This window comes from Pristiophorus japonicus, chromosome 1, assembly GCF_044704955.1.
Source record: "Pristiophorus japonicus isolate sPriJap1 chromosome 1, sPriJap1.hap1, whole genome shotgun sequence".
Taxonomy (NCBI): domain Eukaryota; kingdom Metazoa; phylum Chordata; class Chondrichthyes; family Pristiophoridae; genus Pristiophorus; species Pristiophorus japonicus.
Window position 1 is genome coordinate 257,885,277 of NC_091977.1, and position 24,987 is coordinate 257,910,263.

Here is a 24,987-nt window from a genome sequence, read left to right on the forward strand (position 1 = left end):
CTTTTCCTTTTTATATATCGGTAAAAGCTTTTACTATCTGTTTTTATGTTTTGCGCAAGTTTACTTTCGTAATCTATCTTTCCTTTCTTTATTGCTTCCTTGGTCATTCTTTGCTGCCGGTTAAAATTTTCCCAATCTTCTAGTTTCCCACGAACCTTGGCCACCTTGTATGCATTGGTTTTTAATTTGATACTCTCCTTTATTTTCTTGGTTATCCACGGCTGGTTATCCCTTCTCTTACAACCCTTCTTTTTCACTGGAATATATTTTTGTTGCGCACTTTGAAAGAGCTCCTTAAAAGTCCTCCACTGTTCCTCAATTGTGCCACCATTTAGTCTGTGTTCCCAGTCTACTTTAGCTAACTCTGCCCTCATCCTACTGTAGTCCCCTTTGTTTAAGCATAGTATGCTCGTTTGAGACACTACTTCCTCACCCTCAATCTGTATTACAAATTCAACCATACTGTGATCACTCATTCCGAGAGGATCTTTTACTAGGAGATCGTTTATTATTCCTGTCTCATTACACAGGACCAGATCTAAGATAGCTTGCTCCCTTGTAGGTTCTGTAACATACTGTTCTAAGAAACAATCCCGTATGCATTCTATGAATTCCTCCTCCAGACTACCCTGCGCGATTTGATTTGACCAATCGATATGTAGGTTAAAATGCCCCATGATTACTGCCATTCCTTTTTCACATGCCTCTATTATTCCCTTGATTATTGTCCGCTCTACCGTGAAGTTATTATTTGGGGGCCTATAAACTACGCCCACCAGTGACTTTTTCCCCTTGCTATCTCTAATCTCCACCCACAATGATTCAACATTAGAGCCAATATCATATCTCACAACTGCTCTGATATCATCCTTTATTAACAGAGCTACCCCACCTCCTTTCCCTTCTTGTCTATCTTTCCGAAATGTCAGATACCCTTGTATGTTTAATTCCCAGTCTTGGCCACCCTGCAACCACGTTTCTGTAATGGCCACCAAATCATACCCATTTGTGATGATTTGTGCCGTCAACTCATTTACTTTATTTCGAATGCTGCATGCGTTTATGTAGAGTGTTTTAATACTAGCTTTTAAACCATGATTTTTAGTTTTGACCCCTCCTGCAGCCGCTTTATCTTCATACATATTGTCCCTTCCTATCACCTTGTGGTTTACACTTACCCCAGTGCTACGCTGCTCTGTTGCCTCCTGCCTTTTGCATTCTTTCTTGGGGTCCTGTTCATCTGCGCTCTCACCCACTCTAACTAGCTCAGAGCCCTCTCCTGGGTTCCGAATACTCCTCGCATTGAGGCACCGAGCTTTCAGGCTTGCCTTTTTATTACAATTTGACCCTTTAGAATTTTGCTGTACATTGGCCCTTTTTATTTTTTGCCTTGGGTTTCTCTGCCCTCCACTTTTACTCATCTCCTTTCTGTCCTTTGCTTCTGTCTCCATTTTGTTTCCCTCTGTCTCCCTGCATTGGTTCCCATCCCCCTGCCATATTAGTTTAACTCCTCCCCAACAGCACTAGCAAACACTCCCCCTAGGACATTGGTTCCAGTCCTGCCCAGGTGCAGACCGTCCGGTTTGTACTGGTCCCACCTCCCCCAGAACCGGTTCCAATGCCCCAGGAATTTGAATCCCTCCCTGCTGCACCACTGCTCAAGCCACGTATTCACCTGAGCTATCCTGAGATTCCACTCTGACTAGCACTAGCACGTGGCACTGGTAGCAATCCCGAGATTACTAGTTTTGAGGTCCTACTTTTTAATTTAGCTCCTAGCTCCTTAAATTAGTCTCGTCGGACCTCATCCTTTTTTTTACCTATGTCGTTGGTACCAATGTGCACCACGACAACTGGCTGTTCACCCTCCCTTTTCAGGATGTCCTGCGCACACTCTGAGACATCCTTGACCCTTGCACCAGGGAGGCAACATACCATCCTGGAGTCTCGGTTGCGGCCGTCAGAAACGCCTATCTATTCCCCTTACAATTGAATCCCCTATCACTATCGCTCTCCCACTCTTTTTCCTGCCCTCCTCTGCAACAGAGCCAGCCACGGTGCCATGAACTTGGCTGCTGCTGCCCTCCCCTGGTGAGTCATCCCCCTCAACAGTACTCAAAGCAGTGTATCTGCTTTGCAGGGGGATGACCACAGGTGACCCCTGCACTACCTTCCTTGTACTGCTCTTCCTGCTGGTCTTCCATTCCCTAGCTGGCTGTGGACCTCTCACCTGCGGTAAGACCAACTCGCTACATGTGCTACTCACGTCATTCTCAGCATCGTGGATGCTCCAGAGTGAATCCACCCTCAGCTCCAATTCCGCAACGCGGACCGTCAGGAGCTGGAGGCGGATACACTTCCCGCACACGTAGTCGTCAGGGACACCGGAGGCGTCCCTGAGTTCCCACATGGTACAGGAGGAGCATATCACGTGACCGAGCTCTCTTGCCATGACTTAACCCTTAGATACACTTAAATTGGTGACAACACTGTTACAGGTTACTTACTGATATAAAAAAGAAAACGAAAAACTCCTTACCGATCACCAGCCAATCACTTACCCCTTTGGCTGTGACATCACCTTTTGATTCCTTTCTACTTCTTTTCTGCTTTTTCTCCCGGCAGGAGCTGCACAAGCCACGCCTTTTATAGGCCTCACCACGCTGCTCCCACCTCTCGCCGACTGCCGCTGCCTGTGGAACACCCGCTGGGCCTCTTATAGGCCTCACCACGCTGCTCCCGCCTCTCGCCGACTGCCGCTGCCTGTGGAACACCCGCTGGGCCTCTTATAGGCCTCACCACGCTGCTCCCGCCTCTCGCCGACTGCCGAATGACTACTCCATCCGGCACCGGCCCGGCACTGAAAATTGCGCTGACGCACTCAGCAGGCTTCCACTGGCCACCACCAAGGGGGCAGCTAAGCAAAGCGCTGAGATGGTCATGGTTGTCGATGCCTTTGACAGTGCAGGCTCCCCCATCACATCCCGACAGATCAAAATCTGGACAAACAGAGATCCCCTCCTATCCTTGATTAAGAAATGTGTCCTGACTGGGAATTGGGCGCCCGCATACGGAGGAGGTCTGACCATTCCACAGGTAGATGGATGAACTCTCCATCCAAGCCGACTGCCTACTATGGGGTAGCTAGGTAGTCATGCCCGAGAAGGGCATGGAGGCATTTATCAGGGAACTCCACAGCAAGCACCCAGGCATTGTGATGATGAAGGCCATTGCCCAGTCACACGTTTGGTGACCTGGAATTGATTCAGACCTAGAACACTGTGTTCGCATGTGCACGACGTGTGCCCAGCTGGGTAATGCCCCCAGGGAGGCCCCGCACAGCCCGTGGCCCTGGCCCACCAAGCCATGGTCACGCATTACGTGGGCCCGTTCATGGGGAAGATGTTCCTCATTGTAGTAGATGCGTACTCGAAATGGATCGAGTGCATCATCCTGAATTCATGCACGTCATCCATCACCGTGGAAAGCATACATGCAATCTTTGCAACCCATGGCTTGCCGGACATCCTGGATCGTGACAATGGCCCGTGTTTCACGAGCTATGAATTCCGGCAGCTTATGTCGGGCAATGGTATCAACCCCGTCAGGACTGTGCCGTTCAAGCCAATGGCCAGGCGAAACGGGCAGTCCAAATCATTAAGCAAGGTATGCCCAGGATTCAAGGACCCTCCCTACAATGCCGCCTATCGCGTCTCCTGCTGGCCTACAGATCCCACTCGCACTCGCTCACGGGGGTCCCGCCCGCAGAGCTACGCATGAAACGGACACTCAGAACTCGGTTGTCCCTCATCCACCCAGTCCTGACCGACATAGTTGAGGGCAAGCGCAAGTCACAAAACAAGTACCATGACCGTAATTCAAGGGGGAGATGTATAGAAATAAATGATCCTGTATTCATCCTCAATCATGCCATGGGGTCCAAATGGCTGGAAGGTACTGTAATTGGCAAAGAGGCGAATAGGGTCATCGTGGTAAAACTCAACAATGGTCAGATATGCCGTAAGCATCTGGACCAAGTAAAAAAAAGGTTCAGCATGAACACGGAGGAACCTGAAGAAGACCATGAGATGGAGCTCACACTACCACCAGCTAACGTGCAACAAGAGCAATCTGAAGAATGCACTGTCCCTGCGGTCAGCCCGGACAGGCCGGAATCACCACAGGTGACAGACACTCACATCAGCGTCCAAAACCAGAGCCCCAACTGCGGCGCTCCATAAGGGAGCATAGACCACCTGAAAGATTGAACCTATGATCTCAGTAAGTCTTTGGGGTGGGGGGGGCGAAGGTGATGTCATGTTTGTAACGACAATGTAACAATACTGTATTACTGTATACACTCAACTTAGATGCACACCTTGACCACAGGGGGTGAACTTTACATGTTTGATGTTGCTGATGTCACCTGCTGTGTGTGCTCTGGTATTTGGCTCCAACAGGTGACATAGGTGAAGCAGTGAAGCACAGCCTCCTCATACACTGCTTCTGAGTCATGCTGAGCTAACACATCCTCTTGTGAAATAGCTGCATGCTCTAATGCCTCCTTCACCTTCTTCTTTGAGCCTGTGCAGGCCTGTACTGATGCTGCTGCCTTCACTGTGGCAGCCTCAATGGTACTCTGAGCAGTATTCCCATCTTTCCCAGTACTCCTGCAGCTGGCAAAGTGACAGAGTAAAGCTGCAAGCAACAATCAGTTCTCCAACAGATATTTAGTGTGAGAGACTTTCCAAAGTCAGCCAAAAACCAGTAAGAAATGGTTCCAAAACACTAAAACACCCCAACAGTCAAAAATAATTATCCAGAAACTTACCTTAATGGAGGTGGGGATCACTGTAAAAGAGCGGCTTCAGCCGGCTTCCAGTGTGCTCACGCCATTTTTTTCTGGGCAGTCTTAAGTATGAATGAATTGGAAGCTTCCAGGCACCAGTTTCCCACAGCGGCCCCAAATACATGCGCAGGGCCCTATTTCCATATTTTAAAGAGGCCAACATTAATTTCAGGTGGCAGCCAGCCATGTATAATCAGCGCATTTCATAAGAACATAATAACATAAGAACATAAGAAATAGGAGCAGGAGTAGGCCATATGACCCCTCGAGCCTGCTCCGTCATTTAATACGATCATGGAAGATCTGATCATGGACCCAGGTCCACTTCCCTGCTCGTTCCCCATAACCCCTTATTCCCTTATCAGTTAAGAAACTGTCTATCTCTGTCTTAAATTCATTCAATATCCCAGCTTCATGCGCACTCTCGGTGTGGGGCGTCCCACCAGGACATTGGTAAGTGGAACTTGGCTTTTGCCCCCGTAAGCTCGGCTAAACGCAAACAAATTTCTTTACTTATCCCGCATACCTTCCATATCTGTATCAAACACACAAAACGTTACAATGGAGAAAACAGTTATTTTACCTCCAAGGAGCAAGAGTGCTAAAGTCTGCAATGGAGGGTGCATCCTGCCCAGAACCTCTGCCACCTCAGTCAAAGTTGGTGGGGTCAGGACTCAGCAGAACGACCCGTCATTATCATTCCACTCGTGGCCAGCTATACCATTAGGAATGTATCTAAGGTGCTCGCTGGCATAGAGTCTAGCAAAAGAGCTCTCAAAATATCTTCATACTGCTCCAAACAGCTCCCTTTCTCAGGGAAGAGTGTTTGAATTTTTGGTTTAAATTTCCCATCCTTTACTTTGCACTCGGGTCCTGGTCTCCCAGGTTGGTACAGTCCCCACATTTTCACATTTAAAATGGACAGTCCTTTATATCGGCCAAAAAGCAATAATCATTAATCATTTGCATTAATGTAAATTTGAAAGTTGCTGGTTTATAGCGTCTGAAGTACTCCATTTATTTTGGGCAGAAACTGCCGTGTTTATCCTTGGTTTGCAGCTCATTAAGTTGCACTGAATGTAATAAAAGAGCATCTAGCAGTAATTAACATAATACATTCTTTTGAAAATATAACTTTCTATTTTCATCTCATTGATATTATGGTCAATTTCATTTTCAATTAATGATGGGGATACGCATTGCTCAAAGCTCAAGGCATTAAAAGTGACTGTGATTTACTGCTGAGGGTACAGAACAATGCTGGGTAATTTCACGAAGGCTCTGCAAAAGCTTGCGTAAAACTACTGCACATATTAAGGGTTCATCCATTGATTATTCTTGCAAAAGACCGTCTACAGGAAATCTTTAAAAAGACCTCACTGATTATTTATCGTACAGAACATTTCTCGTATAAGCCAAGACTACATTGATTCTGGTTGCTCAGGGATAAAAAATTAATGAGTGTGTTCATTTCTGCCGCTAACCTTTTTCTGTAAACTCTAAAATAGTTCATCTGTATCTTGTCAACAACTGAGAGAGATCGCTAACAGGTGAAGCAAGACAGTCTGCGGATCAAATTAATTTAAATTATTTTACATTTTATTAACGCTCCCGTGTTTTCCTGGCGAAAGCATATAGTGGGCAAGTTGTGATTACACGAATGCGCTTTTTATAAACTGTGGGGACTGCACATCTAATCTTACCAGGCATATCACCACCGATCCTATTCTGAGTCCGTCTGAGGGTTGGATTGTGGGAACTCCTGACGTAGGAAGTATTCACCTCCACTTATTCTTCTGGTCTTGTTTAGGGCTGGTGGAGGCTCTTCCCTCAAACGGCCATCCCAGAAACCTCTGTGCAATGCTGGAATCTGGCGTCTCCAGATCCTTATGTCCAGCACATCGAAAGTACTTCATCCCAAGTTACGGCCGAAGTGTGCTGGAAGGACCACAGATTTCCTGCCCAAATAGTGCGAACTGAATCACTGAACCAATTTGATCATTGCATCAAAAATACAATCTGACCTTCAATCAAATAAGAAGAAAAGAAAGACTTGCATTTATATGGCGCCTTTCACACCCATCGGACATCTCGAAACGCTTTACAGCCAATGAAGTACTTTTGCAGTTTATCACTGTTGTAATGTGGGAAATACGGCAGCCAATTTGCACACAGCAAGCTCCCACAAACAGCAACGTGATAATGATCACATAATCTGTTTTGTTATGATGATTGAGGGATAAATATTGGCCAGGACACCCACTAACTGCTGGACACCATTCCCACAATCCTCTTGCAACAAACCTCAACCCTTGCCCATCAGCCAGGATGCCAATCTGGCCGGTGTTGGTTCTTGCAATGTATTTGCATCAAGGGTCTTTGCTTAAGAATTCATAGCAACACATTGCTAATAAGAAATAGTTGGTTTATAAATAAAGATTTAACAATCACACTACACATTACCAGTTCATCAACTAGGTTCACAACTGCACATCTCACCATGGATGACCTAGACCCAACTGACTGGGGTTATTTGGGCTCAATTTTCCCCAGTGATTTGCGCAGGCAGCTTTTTCTGGCCACAGTTTCCCCAATCAATTTGCACAAGCGTAACTCATTTAGTTAAATTTTTTTGGGGTGCAATTTTTTTCATCCAAAGGTGGCATAACCAGTCAGCTACGCCAATTCTGGTCATTGAGTGAACTTTGACCAACTGATAGTTACTTAGGCCAGTGTATGTGGCTTCTCGAGAAAACCCTAACAGAAAGTTAAGGAAATCGGCGCAGGTAAGTATATCGGAGGCCATTCGGCCTGGGCTAGGGGCGGGAAGCGGAGCAGACCGGGAAGGCATTCACTCGGGGACAGGAGAGGGTCGGCAGGGGAGGGAGCACACTGACCGGCACTCACTCGGGGCCACAGCGGACCAGGAAGGCACTCACTCGGGGCCACAGCGGACCAGGAAGGCACTCACTCGGGGCCACACTGCCTATCCCCGTCCATTTCAGCGACGTCAAAAACGTAAGTTTTTTTCCCACGCATGTGCAGAAGGCCCAGCTGCATTTTTCGACGCAGACAGCAAGCTCCACCCCCCGAGGTGACTGGCCATGCTGCATGGCTCCGGATTGCAGTATAAAGATCGGAGAAAGTTTGGACATGTTTTTCTGGCGCAATTCTGGAACTAAAAACCGGACATAACTCTGACAATACGCCAGAAAACGGGCTTGGAGAAAATTGAGCCCATTGAGTCTTGTGAACATCATGTGACTGGCTAAGCCACTCACAATGCAACAGCTCGACAACTATTTTAATTGGAATACTTTAATCAAGTGCCCCCTGATTAAAGGGGGGGAGCACACTCCAAAAACTTTTCAGGTGCCCCCTTGTTTTTTTTTTGAGGGTATCAAAGCACAAATTATACAAGTACTCCCTGGCTAAAAGGGGCGTCGGGGGGGGGGGGGCACTAAAACCAACAAACATAGACAAATTAAACTTTAAACATTAAGGATCAAATTAAAATTTGGTTGCCGGGGGTGATGATGCACTCCAGTCCCTCCGGTCCCCATTTCTTGTGGAAGGCTGCGAGCATACCGGTGGACACCGCGTGCTGTATCTCCAGGGACACCCTGGCTCGGATGTAAGTGCGGAAGAGAGGCAGGCAGTCGGGCTGAATGACCCCCTCGACCGCCCACTGCCTGGACCGGCTGATGGCCCCCTTGGCCATGCCCAGGAGCAGTCCTATGAGGAACCCTTCCGACCTGCCCGCTCCCCTCCGCACAGGGAGCCCAAAGATCAGGAATATGGGACTGAAGTGCAACCAGGATTTGAGGAGCAGCCGCTTCAGATATTGGAAGAGGGGCTGCATACTCGCACACTCAATAAACACGTGGAACACGGACTCCTCTAGACTGCAGAAATTACAGGTGGCCTGGGAGCCCGTGAACAGACTTAAAAACTTAGTGCACGGGACTGCTCCGTGCACCACACTCCAGGCCAAGTCCCCAATAAATAGAGAGAGGACTCCAGCATAGAGTGCACTTCATTGGGGATCCTCGCCTCCTCCGGATGGCAAGGTGGTGTGCCATGGTGTGTCCGGACGCAGACAAGGATGGAAAGGTGGAGAGTGTGCAGGAACAGCCCGTACAGGAAACCCCTCCGTGCAGAACTGGAAGGCACGGAAGGGATTTCCCCGAGGAGGCTCAAGTTCGATACCACGTGCTCCATCTCCAGGGACACCTTGGCTCGGATGTAACCGCAGAAGAGAGGCAGGTAGTCGGGCTGAACGACCCCCTCGACTGCCCGCTGCCTGGACCGGCTGATGGCCCCCTTGGCCATGCCCAGGAGCAGTCCTACGAGGAGGCCCTTGGATCTACTCGCTCCCCTCTGAACAGGGTGCCCAAAGATCAGGAGTGTGGGACTGAAGTGCAGCCAGAATTTCAGGAGCAGCCCCTTTAAATAATAAAACAGGGGCTGCAACCTCGCGCATTCAATAAAAACATGGAACACGGACTCTTCCAGACCGCAGAAATTGCAGGCGGCCTGGGATCCCGTTAAAAATTTCTTGCACGGGACTGCTCCGTGCACCACCCTCCAGGCCAAGTCCCCAATAAATAGTGGGAGGACACCAGCGTAGAGTGCACTCCATCGGTGACCCCGGCCTCCTCCAGACGGCAAGATGGTGCGCCACGGTGTGTCCGGACGGCAGATGAGGATGGCAAGGTGGAGAGTGTGCAGGAGCAGCCCATACAGGAAACCCCTCCGCGCAGAACTGAAAGGCACGGAGGGGATTTCCCCGAGGCGGCTCAAGTTGTGAGGCGCCGGCTCCCGAGGGAGGTTTCGGGGCTTGGTGCCAATGAGAAATTCCGTCCAGATGGGGGTCAGTTCGGACGGGATCTCCCCACGTGCTTGAGCCTCCTCGACACACCTAACGGAGTCAGGGCCCAGTGCTGTTTTTAGCGACTCGATGGCATTGGCCGCGCGGCGGACGTCAGCTCAGTTTAGGCGCCGTGCCAGCATGTCTGGCGCCATCCAGCCCACTCCTCCGCCATCGAGCAGGTCCCTGACCCCGGTCACCTCGCCAGCCACAGCTCTCTCGTCCGCCTGCCCCCTAAAACCGCGGTCATGGAGGTACGGATTCCTGAGCAGCGGCTCCTGCAGGACAACCGCCACTCCAGACGGTGGAGAGCTGCGCTTAGTGGAGACTTTGTTCCAGACCCTGATGAGTTCCTGGTAAAAGACAGGCAGCCCCCGCATGGTGGTCCTGATGCCCCCAGGCTCAAAAACAGGAGCTGTGTGTCGTAATTGAGGCTATACTGCTGGCGGAAGAAATACGTCGCCAGCACACGCCACCTAGAAGGGGATTTGATGTAAAGGTATCTCTGCAGGGTCTGAAGATGGAAAGTCGCTAGCTGGGTGCCGACGCACACCAACGACTGACCACCCTCCCTAAGCGGGAGACTCAAGGCCGCGACAGAGACCCAGTGCTTCCTGTTCTTCCAGAAGAAGTCCACCAGAATTTTCTGTATCTTGGCGTCAAACGTAGGGGGAGGTGTCAAAATGACCAGCCGGTACCACAGCATAGCGGTCACCAGCTGGTTTATGACTAGCGCTCGACCCCTGTAGGGCAGCATTCGGAGCAGTCCTGTCCAGCGCCCTAGGCGAGCGGCGACCTTGGCCTCCAGCTCCTGCCAGTTCGCCGGCCAGGCTCCCTCGTCGGGGCTAAGGTAGACTCCCAGATAGAGGAGATGGGTCGTGCTCCAGGCAAAAGGCCTGAGCTCCTCCGGCAGGGAGTCCACCCGCCACTGACCCACCAGGAGTCCGGAACATTTCTCCCAGTTGATCCTGGTGGAGGATGCGGCCGAGTAAATCTCCTGGCACTCATACATCCTCCACAGGTCAACGGAATCCTCGACCATGAGGAGCACATCTTCGGCATAAGCCGAGAGGACGACCTCCACGCTCGGCCCTTGCAGAGCCAGTCCCGTCAACCTCTTCTGTAAGAGGCGCAGGAAAGGGTCTACGCAGATGACATATAACTGGCCGGACATGGGGCATCCCTGTCGCACCCCTCTCCCAAAGCGAAGGGGCGCCATCAAAGACCCGTTAACCTTAATCAGACACTCCGCGGCGGCGTACAAAAGTCGGATCTGGGCGACGAAATGTGCCCGAACCCGAAAGCGTGCAGAGTTCCGAACAGATACTCGTGATCCACCCTGTTGAACGTCTTCTCCTGGTCTAGGGAAAGGAAGGCGACCGACAGACCAGCCTCCTGGGAATGGTGGATCAGGTCCCGGACCAGATATATGTTGACGTGGATTGTCCGGCCCGGGACCGTGTAGGACTGGTCGGGGTGGATCATGTGGTCCAGCATAGTGCCAAGGCGAGCAGACATCACCCTGGCAAAAACTTTGTAATCCCTGCTGAAGAGGGAGAACGGGCGCCAGTTCTTTAGTAGGCGGAGATCGCCCTTCTTAGGCAGCAGGACGATGACTGCCCTGCGCCAAGAGAGGGGCATCTCCCCGGTCGCCAGACTTTTCCCCCAGGACCCGCGTGTAGTCATCCCCCGTGACATCCCAGAATGCCCTGTGTAACTCCACGGTCAGCCCGCCCAGCCCCAGGGACTTTCCCCTCGAGAATTGGTTGAGCAATAGCTCTACAACTATTTTTGCAGACAACATTAATCAAGTGCCCCCTGGTTAAATGGGGGCATATTCCAGACACTTTCAAATAAGTGCTCCCTTGTTTTTTGTTTTTCTTTTTTTTTGAGGCCACTAAAAAACACAATTTTTTCCAAGTCCCACCTGGCTGAAAGGCAGTAAAACCGACAAACATAGACAAATTAACCTTTATATATTAAGTGTCAAATTAAAATTTGGTTGCCGGGGGTGATGATGCACTCCAGTCCCTCCGGCACCCATCTCTCGCGGAAGGCCGTTGGCATCCCGGTGGACACCGCGTGCTCCATCTCCAGGGACACCCTGGGTCGGATGTAACCGCAGCAGAGAAGCAGGCAGTCGGGCTGAACGACCCCCTCGACCGTCCGCTGCCTGGACCGGCTCATGGACAACAGCTCTACAATTCTTTTAGTTGAAGACAAATAAATCAATTAAATCAAGTGCTCCCCTTAAGCGGCGGGGGGCGGGGTGGGGGGGGTGGGGGGCGAAGGGCGGGACACTCCAAACATTTTGAAACAAGTGCGCCCTTCATTTTTTTTGCTTTTTTTGTTTTTTTTTCCCGAGGACACCAAAAAGCAAATTATACAAGTGCCCCCTGGCTAAAAGGTGGAGGGGGGGGGACACTCCAAACACTTTTCAAATGCCCTCTTGTTTGTTGTTTTTTTTTAGGGCAGTGAAAGCACACATTATAAAGCATATATTACAGTGCGAGTGATAGAGAATTCAAGCTCTGCAGCCTGGCTGCAGTTTTGTGAAAATTCACAGACCTCAAGTCAAAGCTGCTATGTGCAACTCAGCATGTTGCATTAAGTCATCAATCAACTTGACATTTTAGGACCTTGGGTAAAGGTTAACAGACTATCAAATGAGCCAATAAGGTCAAAGAAGGCAAGTTCTTTTCTGTAAATTGAACCAGGTATAAGTACAGCCATTTTGGCCATACAGTCTCAGAAGGACAAAGGCCTGGCTTAAAGCCAGAAGCTTGTTGCTGCTGCCAGAATAAAGTTACATTTAAACTACAATCGGAGTTCGTATTTCATTGGAAATTAAGAGAACTAACAGCGAGACTCCGCATTCTTTTACTTAAACATCCCCAATGTTGCTAGGTTCATTGTCTGCTGTCGGGCTCCCAAACACCGACCTCACACACCGCCCTCCCCCTCCCTGCCGGCTCCCCAGTGATATCAGTGCCATAGTATCTATTGTTGCTGTATCTTTGCTCCAACTCTTTCCCAACACTGAGGGAGGTGAGTGGCAATAATGTAGGGTGGGAGAGGGGAAGTGGTGAGGGAAGTGGAGAGGAAGGCTCTCATTTGGAAAACACTCTCTTTGAGGCATTTCCTTCATTGTTCCAAAATCATTTGTCACATAACCCATCAGTAAAGACAATATATTGATGAAAAAAACATCTGTGCACTCTCCTTCTGTATTTTTTAATCACAGTCCTTTCCCTTGAGTGCCCTTGCAACTCTAGACTCCTACTTTGCCTCAGTGCCCTCAGTGGCAGGATGTTCTGAGGGTGACTGGCTGCTGATCCCCACCAGGAGCCTTGGGGAACTGTGCTGGCTCATCATCGTGTTTTTTTTTTCCCTTTAGGAAGCTAATAGTGTATGGGAGTGAGAATAGGAAACTGAAAATTACAGATTATGTGAAGCTTTTATTGGTTCCCTATTTGTTTGGTTATGTGTGCAGAGGAAAGAAGTTGGTGTGAAGGGTATTGTGGTCCTTCCTGTGCATTTCTGCTAACCTTGGAATCAAAACAATTTACTGCACAGAAGGAGGCCATTTCGACTTATTGTGTCTGTGCCGGCCGACAAAGAGCTATCCAGCCTAATCCCACTTTCCAGCTCTTGGTCTGTAGGCTTGTAGGTTACGGCACTTCAAGTGCACATCCAAGTACTGTTTAAATGTGGTGTTTCTGCCTCTACCACCCTTTCAGACAATGAGTTCCAGACCCCACCCCGCCCCCACCACCCTCTGGGTGAAGACATTTCCCCTCAACTCCCCTCTAAAACTCCTAAAAAATTACTTTAAATCTATGCCCCCTGGTTGTTGACATCTCTGCTAAGGGAAATAGGTCATCCCTATCCACTCTATCTCGGCCCCTCATAATTTTATACACCTCAATAAGGTCCCCCCTCAGCCTCCTCTGTTCCAAAGAAAACAAACCCAGCCGATCCAATCTTTTCTCATAGCTGAAATTCTCCAGTCCAGGCAACATCCTCATAAATCTTAAGTTAAGTTGTAGATGTGTGCGAAGAAGGTGGTTGAAAATGGGAAATATGGTTATTATAGTGTATTGTTACAAGGTATGACTACCTCCTGTTTCCTTGGCTATCCTAGCAAGGATTGTAAAGTTTTTCTAGCATTGAGTAGCCATGCAGGGATTGGTGCGGATGGTGGTCATTGCCTTGGCCACCATCTTCAACTGGGTCTGGATCATACCATTCATGGACTTCTTCCCTCAAGGAAGGAAAGCTGGATCACACTTTGCTGCATTTTAGACAATAATACTTCAAGTGAATTAACTTTGGGAGCTTAATGTCCTGAAAAACCACCAGCCTCAACCCTCGTAATGATCCAAATTGTTTCAGACACAAAATAGCTGCCACATCGCTCTAAGCTGCCACAGCCAGTTTGATGCTGAAGTATCATAGAATCATAGAATCATAGATATTTACAGCACAGCTACATCCAGTAGCACTGGATGATCCTCCAGCCACACACTCTCCAGAAGTGAGCAACCAATAAAGGTGCAAATAGTTTTTGGAGCCCGCTGTAGATATTAAAATGAAATTGACTGAGGAAAATAGGATGGGGTCACACCGATGAGTGGCTGTGCAGTCTGGTGAAACACTATTCTTGTGTAAAACTGCATGAAATTCAGAAAGACATCTATAGCATAACAAAGGGAATATTTCATAGTCTAGGTCAGCACTGCTGATAGTGTATCTTTGCTGACATCTGCACCAATTGCTGTGATTTATATTGCTGTGATTTAAATGCAATTATCGCTATGACATAACTGTTTGCAATAAAGAAGATATACTACCATTGCACACTTGATGCCTTGTTAGGTTTTATTAGTGTCTTGGGATTCCTGTAAGTGAGAGGTTGTGGTTACTTTCCACTAAGTATCATTTCTCTTGAAAGGCACCCAGATTTCTGCATAATATTAGCATTGATTAGATAGGAGCCAGGAGTCCTAAGAAGGCACATCTTGTGGCAGAGTATCCAATTCCATTCTGCATCTTGCGTAAAATTTAAACTCTACCAGTAAAAGACAATTGAAATGATGAAACAGTAGCTAAAGGTATTAGAATGTATCAAATAGATGCAGAAACATATATTTATAATCTTTAATAAGATCAGTGTCAATGGGCTAGACTTTCCACTTTTGTGCAGATTGGCCAAAAATGGGCGTTATTTCCAGCATGGCCGGTAAAAATGGGTTTTGAGATCGACAGATTATCGTCCATTTTTGAAAATGGCTATTAACGCGTTACCGCGAGCGATCTGAAATGGGCGTTAGAGTAAAAAATTTTTGACCTTCTGCCATAAAGTGTCGCTGACCATAGTAACGGCATGGCAATGCGCGTTTCCTGCGTTTCAGGAGGTCAGGGGTCATCATTACATGCGTATAAGAGGAGAAAGAGAGAGAGGGAGCAGAGAGGGAATGAAAGCGTGTGTGGGTGTGGTATGTGCTTCTTTGGCTGTTGTGGGAGGCACGAGGGAGATTCACCAGCAGCAAAAAGCCTACTAAGCACAAAGAAGGTAGTTAGCACCGAGTTTTTTATGGAAAAAATAATATTTAACATGGAAGGGATAGAGGAGGTGACCCAGCACAATGTGGAGACTGAGGACACTGGCGAAAGCAGTGAGCTGGGAGAGGACCAATTGGGAGGACGCAAAAGAGCGAGGAGATTCTCGGACGAGGCAAATGCCTCCCTCATGCAAGAGGTCAAGTAACGCTGGGGTCAATTGACCCAGGGAGGATGTAGGAAACCCACCCTAAAGGCCTACCAGAAGATATGGACCGAGATAGCAGAGGTGGTTTCGTCAGCGACCAACGAAGTGCGTGAGGGCAACCAATGCCGCAAGCGATGGAACGACCGTGTCGGATCCGCCAGAGTAAGTATTACATCTATTTACATTTACTTATATATTTATATAATTGGAATTATAAGTGTAATGAGTGATTAAAATCAGATGTGATGTCTTGCACTTATACCGGGAAGGTTGTACTCAAAGCCTGCGGTCACGGTGTACGTCTTTCGGTAAAGAATGATAATTTTCATTATAACCATGATTACATCTGTCGGTTATGTGTTGTATCAGTCTCTGTGACAGTACCTAGCAATGATATCATGCAATGATCTCATGCCATGTCGTGCTGTTGTTACCTTTTACAGAAGAAGCTTTCTAGGAATAGGGCAGAGCAGAGGCGAACGGGTGGGGGGCCGCCAGTCATCATCAACCTCACCGACATCGAGGAGCGGGTGCTGGCACTAGTGGGGAATCACCCCCAGTCGGCCACGCATGCAGCAGCAGAGCCAATGCAAAATTCCAATGCAGAATTTGGTGATGGTCATGAAATGTGATGTCTATGATGATCTTGATAGCAGTGTTGCTTTTGTCGTGCATACGCTGGACTCACCATGTGACCCTAGCACCCCCTTCTCCTCTAATAACCTCATTTATGTTTTGCCGCTCAGCCCCATGCAATACCACCGAGCCCAGAAGGTGAGGGTGCAGGGACAGACTTGCCGGACTCTCCTCCATCTGGTGCTGAGGAATACCAATTCTCGCCCTTTCATAAGAAGATAAGAACAAAATAAATAGGAGCAGGAGTAGGCAATACGGCCCCTCGAGCCTGCTTCGCCATTTAATACGATCATGGCTGATCTGATCATGGACTCAGGTCCTCTACCCTGCCCGTTCCCCATAACCCTTATTCCCTTATCATTTAAGAAACTGTCTATTTCTGTCTTAAATTTATTCAATGTCCCAGCTTCCACAGCTCTCTGAGTCAGCGAATTAACAGATTCGCAACCCTCTGAGAGAAGAAATTTCTCCTCATCTCAGTTTTAAATTGGCCACCCCTTATTCTAAGATTATGCCCTCTAGTTCTAGTCTCCCTATCAGTGGAAACAGTCCTGCGGTATAGAGGGGGACGGGGGCATGGTTTCAGCGTCAGCCTGATTGTCTGGCCCGACGTCATCATCCACCTCCTCATCCTCCTCTTCCTGTCTCTCCTGAGGTGGACCGTCAGACCCTTCTGCCAATTCTTGTCCCCTCCTGATAGCCAAATTGTGCAGCATGAAGCACACCACCACAAATTGAGCAACCTGCTCAGGGTGGTATTGAGCTCTCCTCCTGAGTGGTCCAGGCTTCTAAAGCGCTGCTTAAGCACTCCAATGGTTTTCTCGACGATATTGCGAGTGGATCTGTGGCTTTCGTTGTATCGCTTCTCGTCTTCGGTGTGGGTGTCACGCAGAGGGGGTCATCAGCCAGGTGGCAAGGTCATATACTTTATCACCAAGCATCCAGCGTTGACCTTGTGGCTGACTGGTAAACATGTCAGATACAGTGATATCACGCAGGATGTGAGCATCATGGATGCTACCTGTAAATTTGGCATTCACTGCCATAACTATTTGCTGGTGGTCGACAATGAGTTGCACATTCAGGGAGTGGAATCCCTTTCGGTTCTGAAAAATCTCTGCACCCTGAAAAGGTGCCCGCATCGCAATGTGCGTACAATCTATTGCTCCCTGCACTTTGGGGAAGTTAGCAATTCGGTAGAATCCTAAAGTCCTCTCAGTCTGAGCCTCCCTGGTCTTGGGAAAGCTGATAAAGTACATCCTGCGTGCGTAAAGGGCTTCAGTGACCTATCGAATACAGCAATATGTGGCATGCTGAGATATAGCACAAATGTCGCCAACTGAGGCATGAAACGAACCAGATGCGTAGAATGAAAGTGCCGCAGTGTCCTTGACCTCGACGGACAGTGCAGTCCTGATGAGCTGGCATATCTCACTGATAACCTCCTTGTGGAAGCACAGTCTCCTAAGGCAGGTGTTATTGGACAAGTTGAGGTAAGACCGCTTCTCCCTGTAAGTGCGTGGGGTGTGAGGTCTGGTCCTCCTCATCAGTCTGGCACATCTTAGATTGGGCACATAATGCTCTTGAATATATCTTCTGCCATCTCTCGTCTGCAGCATGCAGCATCAAGACAGGCTGAGAAATGATAGGCCCCATTCCAATAACTATCAGTGACCGATTATTCACAAACAATAAATGTCCCCAATAAAACACCTAAAGTAAATTCCAATCGTCCACAGTATGATAAGATGTTTGTTCAGATGTTCACATCACCTTAAAAGACCTCCAGAGTACATCCAAATTCCCCCGAAGTTGAAGCAGAGCAGCCTTTTAAATGAAGTGAGCTGCGATTTAGAAAATGGTGTCCATACCGCTGTGATTAGTTCGGGTGAGAGCAACTTATTCACAGCAGTTTTGTCAGTGAGCGATATTGTCGGCGAGATGTGTGCGAGATGCCGAAAGTAACGCTGGGTGATTTTCTGGGCGTTAGTTTTGGCAAATGTGATCTTTACGACAAAAAACAGTGGCCGGGCGATATTATTAAATCTCAGCGTTAATTATGTGCCAAAAAGTTAAGCTGGGCGATATTATGGCCATTGGTTTCGCCCATTCTGATCTCTCCGTCCCAAAAAAGTGGGCGGGTGGTATTATGTTTTCTCGCCGTTACGTACATGCAGAAAGTAACACTAAGCGATAAGTGACCGAGAAATGGTCATTACTTTTCTTTTTGTGGCTAAATGGGCGATATATGGCCGTTATACCTCATTTCAGTGTTAAAATGGACGGTAAGTGGGCGGTATGCATGCAAAAGTAATGGAAAATCTAGCCCAATGTTTCAATCAATTATGAAATACATAGGAGTTACATCATGGAACCAAACCATTTGGACCAACCAATCCCTGACACCATTAAGCCTCCACACGAGAAAGTACTCCTAATCACATTTATCTGCCCTCTTCCCATATCCCTCCATCACCTTTTCCAGAGCCTCAAACAAGTATTTCACAATCGGGCATCTGAAACTGTCGGAGGTGTCGTTTTTCGGATGAGACGTTAAAAACTGAGGCACGTCTGCGCTCTCAAGTGGGCATAAAAAATCCCGTGGCACTATTTCGAAGAAGAGCAAGGGGGTTATCCCTGGTGTCATGGGGCTAGAACCTCCACTTTTGTGCTTATTGCCCAAAAATGGCCGTTATTTCCGGCATGGGCGTTAAAAAAGGTTTTTCAGATCGCCGGCTTCTCGCCCATTCTCAAAACACCTAGTTACCATTTTTGAAAATGGGCGTTACCACGAGCGATATCAAATGGGCGGTAGCGTTAAATTTTTTTGATCTTCTGGCCGTCCTTAGCAACGGCATGGCAATGCTCGATTCCAACGATTCACGAGGTCAAGGGTCATCATGACATATGCAGAAGAGGAGACAGAGAGAGAGGGAGCTCAGAGGGACTGAAAGCGTGTGTGGCTGTGGTATGTGCTTGTCTGGCTGTTGTGGGAGGAACAATGGAGATTCACCTGTAGCAAAAAGCCTACTAAACACCAAGAACATAGTTGGCACCGAGTTTTTATCCAACAGATAATATATAACGTGGAAGGGATGGAGGAGGCCCTGGAGCTAGTAGCCAGGAACACTGGTGGCAGAGGGCTCCCAGTGGTCCCGGAGCATGGCACTGCACCCCAAGGTTGCGCACCCCCATTGCCAACCACATATGAGAGCCAGCAGCAAAATCTTGCTTCTGGCTCAGAGCACGTTCCCACCTTGGCCGTCACCTCCCTCCACCAATGAAGCATCGACTGAGGACCTCTTCAGACAGGCGGCTTGGAGTCAGGAGGGGAAGGGGATGGGGTAGAGATGGGGAGGAGAAGCGGAGTTGGGGGTCGAAAGGGTTGGTTTGTACAGAAATACTGATGATTTCAGACTAATCTTCAGTTTAAATGTTTTTTATTTAACAAAACCTTGTAGCACATTGACTCAGATAGCTGTGCCATTACACGCTGCTGATTCCTTTACACCAAAGGGTATAATCACACTTAACTTCAATCAACTTAAACTTTAACTGTCACCAAGGCGTGCAGGTCATACATTGATGTATGACCAGCACAGCCAGCAGTGTGTCAGCCTTGTAAATAAAACCAATGTTCTTTCAGGCAAAGTGATCATTGATGAGCTCCTGACGTACCCTTTCATGTGGTCTACAGGGGGGCAGGGGTATGGCTTCAGCGTCAGCCTGATTGCCTGGCCCGATGTCAGCGCCCGCCTCCTCGTCCTCCTCTTCCTCTCTCTGGTGAGGTGGACTGTCAGACACATCAGGCAATTCTTGTCTCCTCCTGATAGCCAAATTGTGCAGCATGGAGCGCACTGCCACAAATTTAGCTATCTGCTCAGGTTGGTATTGGAGCTCTCCTCCTGAGTGGTCCAGGCATCTAAAGCGCTGCTTCAGCACTCCAATGGTTTTCTCCACGATATTGTGAGTTGCCCTGTGGCTCTCATTGTATTGCCTCTCGGCTTCTGTGTGGGTGTCACGCAGGGAGGTCATCAGCCCGGTGGCGAGGCCATATCCTTTGTCACCAAGCATCCAGCATTGACCTTGTGGCTCGTTGTTAAACAAGTTCGATACAATGCTCTCACGCAGGATGTGAGCATCATGGATGCGGCCCAGAAATTGAGCATTCACTGCCAGTATAATTTGCTGGTGGTTGACAACCAGTTGGACATTTAGGGAGTGGAATCCCTTGCAGTTCCTGAAAACCTCAGCATCCTGAAAAGGTGCCCACATCGTGATGTGTGTACAGTCTATTGCTCCCTGCACCTTGGGGAAGTTTGCAATTCTGGAAAATCCTAGAGCCCTCTCACTCTGTGCCTCCCTGGTCATAGGGTAGCTGATAAAGTCCATCCATGCGCACAGGGCTTCAGTGACCTGTCTAATGCAGCAATGTGTGGCATGCTGAGAAAGTCCGCAAATGTCTCCAGCTGTGACCTGAAAAGAACCCGAGGTGTAGAACGACAGTGCTGCGGTGACTTTGACCTCGATGGACAGTGCAGTACTGATGGTGCTGGTAGGCTACAGGTCTGCCCTTATCAGCTGGCATACCTCAGTGATAACCTCTTTGTGGAAGCGCAGTCTACGAAGACAGGTGGTGTCGGGCAAGTCGAGGTCAGAATGCTTCTCCTTGTACTTGCGGGGGATGTAACGTCTGGTCCTCCTCATCTGTCTGTCACGTCTTACATTGGGCACATAATGCAGTGGAGCGTTCCTTTGGCGATGTCGAGTCTGCTGCATGTAATTGGTCACCAAGAGAGGGTGAAAAAGAACAGGCCCTATTGCAGTAGCTCTCTGTTTTCCACCGATTGGTCACAAACAAGGAATGCCCCGACGAAGACACTTCTTCAATTCCAATCGGTCACAGTATAAGAACATAAGAACATAAGAACATAAGAACATAAAAATTAGGAACAGGAGTAGGCCATCGAGCCCCTCGAGCCTGCTCCGCCATTCAACAAGATCATGGCTGATCTGGCCGTGGACTCAGTTCCACTTACCCGCTGTCGAGGAAATATTTAGCTTAAATTAACTCAGGCGGAGACTTTCAGAAGTGCACTTCGAGAGAATTTATTTTAAAAAGCAAGATATATCTCGGAGAGCCTGCTTGGACCGTACCAAGGCAAAACTCTGTCGTACAAGCAAATTGCACTTATCTTTATACAGAAATTGAATACAGAAATAGTAAAGGAATCTTATTCATTAGTCCTGCGAGTACAAAGGTCGTCTCGGGAGGTACACACTCTATCTGTCCTTGCGTAGTTTTTCTCTGTTCACAGTCTGATAAGCAGAATAAAAAGGAGACTCCCTTTTAATACCAGATGGTCATTTAATTGCATCTCTAAGTTTCAAGGCTAAAAAGCGTGGCTATTTTTCTAGTCCTATTATTTCTTTAAGCATAGCAGAAACAGAATTTAACCCTTCCCTCTAAATTAAGCCAGGTGTTCATAGATTCTTTCTTCCACAATTCCCTCCTTGTTGATCTTTTTATTTTTTAGATCAACACAATTTCCTGTATTCTCTTCTTGAGCAAAAGGGGGTGTATACCCTTCAGGATAGGGTCGCATTTGGAGATATTCGTCTTCATCAACTTTTTCCTCTAAGCGACTTAACCTTCCTTTCATGTATATACCTTTTCTTTCTATTTCGGAGAGCAGGCCTATTACTTGACTAATTACATTTTTTAATTTTATCCACATTCCGCAAAGGATTATTAATAATACAAGCATAACCACACCTACGATTACTATGGGGTGTATAGCAAGCTTCAGTACTGCTGTAATCCTTCATCCCAGGCATTTCTGATCTTTATATCTTCCCCTACCAGTCCTCCGACGGCCTGGATTTTATTTTGTAGGGTCTCGATATCCATGGAGTTCAATGCTCCTATTCCTGCTCCCACTCCACCTAACACAGTCTCTAATACATCCCGTTTCTTTCTTTGGGGTCTTTCTTTTTCAAAAGATACCTTAACACTGGTTGTGTGGCAACCATCTTCTTTCTTTGGGGGATATTTAATTCGTATTGTTAGATTTAATACCCCTGGGGATCTTACCACTGGGATGCAAGTGGTCAGTATCCTTTTTAGATGTCCCGGGTCCCTGTCTTTGGGTGGTCGGATTCTTTTACTGACCATTTTACCACAAATGGGTATCCTCCATTCACCAGGGTGTTATTCATGCACAACATCCGCTGCCCTTCTACCATACTTGTAAAAGAATAACTACCTTTCCTCCTGTCCGGCCTTCCTATGTACCCCCATCTCTTGTTTTTCCCTGTGCTCAGGGTACACTTCATCCACACATCGGCCTGGTATTCTATGAACAACCGATACCCTTTCCCCAATATAAACTGGAATTCCCCTCTTTCTTCCTTCATTCCACATGCCTCACATCGTGCCGTAAAATTCCCTACTTTACAACTTTGGCCTACTGGGCATATAAAATTGCCTTGCTGCCTTATACTATTACTTATTTCCCATACCATATTTTTCCTTCTTTTAGGACTTCTTCCTCCTGCCGGGAGTTCCCTGTCGCTAAAATGATCAGTATACCTAACGTCCATTTATAATTTTTCCAAGAGTCCCTTCCCATCTTCCCTTTCTTGTTTGTTTCTATACCACTCTTGAAATAAGTTGTTACAATAACAACACGTCCACACGATAGTAACAGTGACCCAAATAATAAAGGCCCAAACTGGCACACAAATGAGCTCTGACATCCGTCCGTGAATTTTGGGCAATATTTTCAAGTCCAAATATTTAATACAAGAGCAGGTACAGTTCTTCAGCTAGAAGATGGCTGTTTTCTTAGTCGGGCGACCGTAGTACGTCCTGGTTCAATGCCTTTTCTTTCGGCTGTAATTCGTCGGGGAAATAATATTTACAGCGGGTTGCATGCACCCAGTTCGGGTGCTTTTCCAACTTCAAAGCGGTTCGTGTTGTGAGAATTATCTGATTCGGTCCTTTCCACTTAGGAGAAAAGGATTCTTTATTTAATGTTTTTACTAACACTTGATCTCCAGGTCTGAAAGGGTGCATATTTCCTTCCGACGGGGGCACCTGTGTCTGCTTTATTTGTTCATGCAGACTTCTTGCTATTTCACACATGGCCTGAGCATACTTTAGTGATTTTTCATCATTCCAAATTAATGCTATTTTTTCATCTGCCAGTGGTGGTTTTACGCCAGTAGGCATTGGTCTTCCCAATAAGGCTTCATGTGGTGTCAAATCAGTGTTTCAGTTTTTCTGGTTTCTCATTGTATACAATACTAATGGTAAGGCTTCTGGTCACTTCAGTCCAGTCTCCTGACATACCTTGGTAAGGGTAGATTTTATTATCCCATTTACTCTTTCTACCATTCCCGAGGACTGTGGCTGATATGGTATATGTAACTTCCACTGGAACCCTAACGCTTCTGCAAGGTTTTGCACTATTTTTCCGGTGAAGTGAGTTCCCCTGTCACTGTTGATTCCCATAGGTATCCCATATCTTGGTACTATTTCTTTAAATAGAATTTTTACTACTGTCCGGCATTTTCAAAGGGCATACTTGGTTGGGGTAGATGATCATATCCAGCAGGTGTTTTACCTCTGTTATTTTGTTGACAAATTTGGCATGTTCTAGCAACTTTCTCAATTACTACTGTTATTCCTGGTGCATACCACTGTGCATTAATAGCATGTATCATCCCTCCTTTGCCCATGTGAGCCTGACCGTGTGCTAGGCGTGACAGGGGCAAAAATAGAGATCTAGGGCAAACAGTTCGCCCATCAGGGTGATACCAAATGTCGTTTTTTAAAAAACAACCCTGGTTTTCCCAAGTTCTTCCTTCCTGCATGGTAACTTGTTGTTGGGCTGTTTTGAGTTGTTGGATGTCAAGTACCTGTGGAGGGGAGACTGCGACTGCTTGAAGGCAGTCTGCCTGTGCCGAAGCGGCCTGTTTGGCTGCTTCGTCAGCCCTCCTATTTCCTACTGATACCTCATCCTCACCGGTTGTGTGAGCTGCACATTTGATAACGGCTACCTTACTTGGCAACTGAATGGTGTCTAATAGGTTAAGCACCAGTTGAGAGTGCTTAATATGCTTTCCACCAGAGGTGATAAAGCCTCTGTTTTTCCACAGTTGTCCAAAATCATGGACCACACCGAATGCATATCTAGAATCAGTATAGATATTAGCAGTATGATCTTTAGCTATTATACAAGCTCTAGTGAGGGCAAACAATTCAGCAGCCTGAGCCGAGGTTCCGGGAGGCAGGGCGAATGCTTCAACAGTTTTGTAGGGATTTACAATAGCATAGCCTGCCAAAAACAAATCATCCGACGGCCTATGTGATGATCCATCCGTATCAAGAATAAGATCAGGATTGTCCATTGGTTCTGTGAGCAAATCTGGTCTTAGTAAGGTGGCTATTTCCACCGTTAACAGACAATCATGCTGGTCTGGATCCTCTACTTCTTTAGTAGGAAGAAAGGTGGCTGGGTTCACTACCGGTGCACGTCGAAAGGTATAATTAGGGTGTGACAGCAGTAATACTTCATAACCTGTTCTTCGAGATGCTGTAAAGTGTTGTGTGGCAGCTGAATTCAAAAGTAATAACACAGCATGGGCTGTAATGACAGTACATGGATGATCCAAAACAATAGGTACCGACTTTTCCACCATGACCGCAGTAGCAGCTACAGCACGTAGACATGCTGGCATTCCCCTTACTACTGGAGGCAGCAAAACCGAATAATAAGCAACTGGTCTATTTCCCCCACCACGTTCTTGGGTTAGCACTGCTGCTGCAAATACTGCGGGGCTTTCGGTGTATCCTTG